The sequence below is a fragment of the Corvus brachyrhynchos genome, unplaced genomic scaffold, assembly GCF_000691975.1.
Source record: "Corvus brachyrhynchos isolate BGI_N302 unplaced genomic scaffold, ASM69197v1 scaffold100, whole genome shotgun sequence".
In the NCBI taxonomy this organism is placed as follows: Eukaryota; Metazoa; Chordata; class Aves; order Passeriformes; family Corvidae; genus Corvus; species Corvus brachyrhynchos.
Window position 1 is genome coordinate 1050503 of NW_008236230.1, and position 7101 is coordinate 1057603.

Here is a 7101-nt window from a genome sequence, read left to right on the forward strand (position 1 = left end):
TGCTGAACCACAAAGGACACAGTCGTTCCCTAGGGTGTATCTACATCAGTGATTTTTCATGTCCAAATGCAGTTGTCCTTTCCATCAAATCAAATTGCCCCCCACTCCACACTGAACCTCCACAATTATCAGATTACTCAAAATACAGTCTTGCCTTCCAATGGGTGTCCCCCATTTTACTGTCCTCCTCAAATATATTAAGAAAACTGCCTGACCAAAGAGCAATTCTACCAAACAAGAATGAACAACTTTATCCCAGTCTGTCACTCTCCCTTTGGAAAGATTTTAATTCCTTTGTAAAATGAAGAAAAATGGACAATCGGGCTTTCCAGTCCAGTTAACTCTCTGCAAAAGTTCTCATACAGGACTGAGTTTCAATCAGCTCTGCTATTCAGGTGACTTTTGTATTGTTCAGCTGGATGAAGCCAACACCGAAGGTTCACCCCTTAAGTATTTTAGGCCACAGTGGATGTGCAGTCAACACATCTGAATACCTTTTCTTACAGCCTCTTTTCAATCAACCCTTGTCGCCCAAGCCTCAGCAGGCTGCGCAGAATTGCACATCATTACTAGTTTCTATTCTGGCATGAAGGTTTTAAAAAATTATTCAGTTACCTATTCCCAAAGACAAAATTAGGGAGAAAAGGGAAAAAAATAAAAAAAGAAAGAATTTACTCACATTAAAAAAATCTCCCAATTATTTAACTGTGTGTCTTTAACCACTCCTTTATTTTTTTCAGGATGGAAAACTTGTATTTCCCTCCCCCCTGAAGAAATTCACCTCAAATTTGGTCAAGCAGTAAGTACTTGAAAATTGCTGCCTACAAAAGCTCAACAGAGATTCAGAGCTTTGCAACAAAATCCTCTGGACTTTTTGTATGCAGGGAACATATGTTCCCCTCCTTTCCCACTTGGTAAACCAAATACCATGAATCACCTGAGCAGAATCTGCTCTTTCCTACAGCCGCATGTCTAGGAGATACCCCTGCTACTCCTGCAAAAAAAGCCATATGATGTCTGATCTTGAAGTGGAAGCTGGGAAATATCCCAGACTAGCCCCTGGTCAAAGCGAAATAGGAAGGAAGGTCAAAGGGAAAGAATATCTCACCTCATCCCCTGGTCAAAGGGAAAGAATATCTCATCAGATGGGGAAAGGTGGAGGGTTTTTTGCAGTCATGGGGGATACAGAGACATGCAAGGACTAGATGGAGAGACCTTGGATAAAAAGTCTGCAAAGAAAAAGGGATTACAAAGTTCTTTCCTCTGCACAACAAGAAAGAGGCCATATAGCCATATCCAAAAGATAAATAGTTTAGGAAGCAGTCAGACACCATGCTGAAGAGCACTGCACATAAGCAGATGCAAGCAAACTGTCAAAGCAAAATCTAAGAGTGGACAAGAAGGTGAGAAACGGATCATATACTGAGCAAGTTACACAAAACACAGTAGTGAATTTCTAGTCATTAAGTGACAACACTGATCCTGTGCAGTGAGGCAGGCAGTGGCCTGACAAGAGGAAGCAGCAACCATGTATGTGGTCACATTCATGGAAGGGTGTCTGAAAGCTTCAGCCTTTGAGAACAACAGAGGCAAGACGGAACCTGAGGGAAACAGGAAGGGAGTGTAAGGAACAGGAAAAACTAGAAAAAGAAAGGCTGGAAGAAATGTTTGAGCCAGCATCATTGAGGAGAGGAAGGAGTATCTGCTCTCAGCATAGGCTGAAGAAAGAGTCAGTCCAAAGGTTTCATGCCCAAGCAACCCCAGATGTCAAGGACATCACATGACCTCTGGCACCTCCACAGGACTTTAAAATTCAGTGTACAGAAGATAAATTTCATCACCAAAACAGGCAACTTCTTAACATACTCTCTAAACCTGCCTCTGGGTTTTTACACAGCTACTGCCACCTCATTGTCACTGAAACGCCCAACAGTCTCATCTTTATTTTCAGTGTGCTTGACTATCTGGATGAGTTCAGTTACTGATTTCCATAGGAAGGCTGCTGCAGGCACAATATGTATTAACTTTATATTATTAAAGGGAAGCAAGTGAATGGGAGAAACTGAGGTGATGAGCTGAAACAACTTTCCTGATACAAGAAAGGATATTAAATAGGAAGATGCAAATTAGAGACTCCCAACTTGAAACAGGGTCTTTGTTCTGCATCAAGGCCCTGAAGTATGGCTCAAGTCTCAAGAAATAAATAGGAGTGTTTCCATGGCCTTCAGAAGACTTTGGAGAAGGACAGAGAAGCAAAGGTCAACAGAGCAATCACAAGTGGCTGCAATAAACAGAAAGGAGTACACAGTTTACTGGAGGAAATATGGCCTGTGTAATTCAGAAGGCAGGATTTAGCTCCAGTGTCCTCAGAGAGCAGATTTGTCAGATATAAATATCAAATATAGTTACTATTCTTAATGCCAGCATCCCAACCATGTACTCAGGGCATTTATAGGAGAAACAGCTTGCATTTAACTTCAGTGCTTTTCCCCCTCTAAGATAAATATTTTGTTAACTGAAACCTCTGCGTAAACCTTTCAACAAAATGTCTCTGGGTGTTAATTCTCTTTAATTGAACACTAATTAACTTAGAATTCATTAAAATTAGTAACCAGGTCAAGTGGTTTCTCCTAGTTACTATACTTAGTGAAATGTTCACATGAAAATAATTTCTCTGTTCTGGATACACATTACAACATGGAACTTTGCTACAGGAAAAACACCAAAGCTATAAAAAGCTAAATTTAAAGAAGCATCTGTTGAACTAGTTTTTTTTTACTTTCCCACCCTCCCTGGCCTTCTTTGCCTGAGCAGGCAGAAGTTTTACCAGGGAGACAGTGAGAACAAACAGAAATCTCACCTTCAAAATGACCAAGTTAAAGGTCTCGTATTTTAATTACATGTCTTGGAACAACATTTTTGGCCCAACTTCAAAGCTTGCAATTACCCAGGTGTTTAAAGGATTGTTACGCATCAACAGCCATTTACCAAAGCATTAATTACTATAAGTCTCTAAAACTTTCCTCGGCTCAACCTTTTTGTTTACTTTTCTTCAAAGACAAGTTGACATAATAGTCTAGACTGCCTAGCAGCAGTTTCTCAAAAGGGAATTTTGCACAGAAGTGTGTGGAATCTACATTTTAATTAACACACTTTCTAAATACTCTTCTGCATACCTCAGAGTCTTTAGTTTGCACTGACATCAACTTTCTGTAAAAATTATCCTGCGTATTGCAATCTAGCAAGATTATTTGTTCTTATTCACTTTCAAAGGGCAAATAACTTTTACCCACAACTGACTCGGTCTTACAGAGTTGGATGGAGCTCCACATAGATAAAACTTTGAAACTGCAGCCTTTTCAGACCTGTAGATCCCCCATCTTGCAGTAGATGTAAGCACTACTTTGAATTTAAAAGTGTTTATTACTTACAGAATGGACTTTACGTGGAGCTCCCACGGCACTTGGAGGTACTGCCAAGAGATGCAATACAAAACCTTAACAACATTAATATCTAAATGACCAGTACTCCAAAGATTTAACAGCAGCAAAGAAAATTCAATCTATTGGTGCTCCCCTGTACAGAGAGCCTCAGGCAGGGGAATGCCAGCACCTGGAGTGAGCTGCCATGGAAGGCAAAGGCAGTCTCTATTGCTCCATGAGAAGTGAGCTTCAGTTTAACTGTCCTGAAGAAGCAATGCCATCTGAAGGACAGAGAACCAGGAGAGATGTACACTGCCTGTAAGAGTTTCTTAGAAACAAGAAAGGAGATATGAAGAAATGTCAACCTACAAATGAAGTTGCTTCCAAGGTGGAATAGACGATCAGCAGCTGGGCACTGATCTGCAAGGACTGACAGCCAGCAGAGGGAAAAAAGCACGGAATGGAGATGTTGGGACACTCTGGAGGAGGTCTGCAATTCAGCATAGGGAGGGGAAAGCCATCCTGGATGCATCCAGACATGGAAAAGACCAAGAAGGACTAGATAAGCTCAGCCTTGCACCTCCACTGTTCCATGTGATAAGAGCTCCCCTGTGCTGAAAAGGCTGTCCTGTAACACTGTGCACATCGCCCCTGGCAGCAAAGTCTCCAGGGGCAGAGGGTTAAGGCTTCCAGACTCACTAGAGAGCAGCAGGGGGAAACTCATGTTTCAGAGCTGCCTCTGGCAAAGAGTGAAAAATCAGAGCCTAGAGCTAGAGGACACCAAGAATATGGGAAATTCAACCTACGGGTCCATGATAATCTCCAGTAAAGTCAACACAGATATTTGAGTGCAAAGGTGTCACACCCCATTCAGCTTATGGTCATGAGATCTGAGAAATGGATATTTTGCCAACTGGAACAGTTAAAAAAAATAAAAGAAAAAAAGAAAAAAAATCATCTCAAGTTACAGGGATAAGAAATGTATTTATTTTTTTTTAATACAATTCTGTAAGAAAAAGGGGTGTTTTAGCTGTAGTGATGGCTATAGAACTATACTTCAGAGTTTAAATGCCATTTGAGGCATGAAGATGGGGGAGAGGACAAAGGGGTAGTATTTATCTTTGTCCATTAAGTGAAGAAATAAGGCACTGATATGGCATTCTTTAGTTTAGATAGAAAATGCCAGCTGGTTATGGAACCAGTAAGCTTCATCCAGAATAACTCTGACTTTCAAACTACTCTAAACCAACCAGCCTAAAACACAACAAATCACATACCCACAGTGGGAGCTGAACTGAGATGCGGACAGACGCCTCTCTATAGCATCATGGAAACAGCTCTATCATATACAAATATATGCACACTATATACAAATCTGACCCCAACTTGAAACAGATTGATGCTAGCTTTGTCATTTGTATTACACAACCCATTCCAAAACCCAGTCGAGGAGGGTTATTTATTTTCTAAGCTATAAACACTGCCGTTGAATCAATTTGCCCTTTAGATTAGAAGCTCGGATCACATTTGTATAAATATCCTGTTGCAAAGAGGAAGACTTTATTACCACTATAACTGGCAGCTAAAACCAACAAGCGCCTTAACCCTTAAGGAATTGTGTTCACTAGAACAGGAACATGGTCCCCAGGCAGTTGCTCTGCAGGGCACATTTATGTCCACACGTGTCTTTTCATGTAGGAGGAATCTTCCTGACCGTCATGTCCCCATATTTCATTCTGGGTGCAAACGAAACTGTTTAATAAACTGACCATTAATGTACCGTATCTTCCTTTGATCACTAACACAGGCCACTGTGTTTTTCATAGATCAGTTGTTTGGACAGTGTGGGAGTGTTTTGAGGTCTGCATTAGCAGGATATTTACACTTGAAAACATACTGATGATCCAAACCAAGGACTAACATCTTTGATCAACCATAAACTGCCTTCCCTAGTCCTGACCTGACACCTCTCTGGGTGAGGGCATGGAAGTTTCGAGAAAGAAACTGTTTAAATAATGATCTGTTTTCAGGGACAAACTCATTTCTTCCCTTCCCTTGTAAAGGTCTTGTTTACATGGCATTCCACTCTCAAGAGGCACCAAAAATCACAGAGGGCTTTGCTGGTGCTTCCACAAAATCAGTGCTGCACTTTAGACTCAAGCCCAGGTGCCGGGTTTAGCTGTGCATTGGTACCACACAAGGGAGGAGAGTCGAGACTGTGCAGGTCCTGCCTGCTGAAATTAAACAGTCCATCAGATACAGCCAAGGTGGGACAAGCACCTGGAACCTGACACCACTTGCCTTCCTAAACTGGTGGTTTGGCAAATGTCCCTGTTTTCTGCATATTCCAAACAGGAAAAAAAAAAAGAAGAAAAAGATTCCACCCTAGTGTTCAAACAGCCCAGTCTTTTAAAACTCTGGGGGGTTCGGAAGCTGAAGAGCAGCAACATCTGGCAGATGTATTGCCCATTCCCTCTCCCAGCATCAGCTCCTACAGCCACCAGCCTGTTTCAAAACCCAGTCATCCCCCTCAAAGCAAACCAGATGTCACCTCAGCCTGCCTGGTGAAGCCTCTTCTCCACACAATCAGAAATGCATCCTGCTGATGGCTGGCCACAAGCTTGACCCATCCATCCTGAGGATTTCATGAATCTCCTCGCAGCATCCCACTGACAGCTCCAGCAGTTTGTGTTATGACAAAACGTGGCCGTTAAGCGCGGTTTGGTTAAAAAACAAAAGCTTCATTTCTAGGCACTGTTTTTCTTACCTTACGAGAGGGTGGAAGGAATGGGGAGATGAAAATATTACTGACACAAGTGAGTCAGTATTGAAAATGTTTTCTTTTTTGAGAGAATGTACATACACTACACTGTCCTCAATGTGAGTTTCACTGCCTGGAGCCACCACAAATATACTTTTCATATTTCTGATGGGACAAGGTCAAATTTCTGCCCAGAGGTTTTATGCTATTTCAATCAGCTTTGATCTCTGATCATTCATGCTCTCTTTCCACACATGTCTGCCTAGGAGACAGCCTCAAATGGGCCCATATAGTCCCTGATTTTAGCCTTGTCTACAGTGGCAAAAATCAGTTTCATAATTCGGTAACTGGCAGCAATTTTAGCCTCAGGCTGGGTTCCATTTTTAGCCATCAGGGAGCAGCCAGCAATGCCTTGCGAATCCGTGCAGCAGCGCACATCTGGGCTGGAGTCACACGCTCACGCTGTTACTGTCCAGATGAGCTTTTTTTTCCCCTTTGCTCAAGTAATACTGAATTAAGCCACTTCATTACACTTAATTGGAGCCAAGGGATACTTCCAGGCTCTGAGCTTTGGTGGAGATTTTTATTTACTGAAGATTTCTCTTATCTCCTGCCCTGCCAAACTTGTCTCTTTGACAGAAGCAGGCAGGATCCTTTTTCTTTATATTTTCCCCCCAGAGGTGCATGCTGCCTTTCCCTTGTAGACTCCTGGTTTACATCTATACATACCAGCTGCCCTCTTAAGAATTATTTGCACCCAAAAGTATTTTAGTAGCTACTAATAATTGCCTCAGACAACTGTTAACCTCATAAAAGCCAAGATTAACATGGTGTCTTTCAACTTTTTCTGAAGACTGCAAATGTTAACTGAGCAGGTACCTGCTGCAGCCTTTACGGACGAATTTTCCTGACCAGCAG

General features: G+C 41.9%; 1 protein-coding gene across 1 annotated transcript in view; it reads right to left on the minus strand.

Moving 5' to 3' along the window:
• The window catches only part of BMP6 (bone morphogenetic protein 6), a 26752-nt gene that overhangs the window by 14344 nt on the left and 5307 nt on the right, over nt 1-7101 (minus strand). The window lies entirely within an intron of this gene.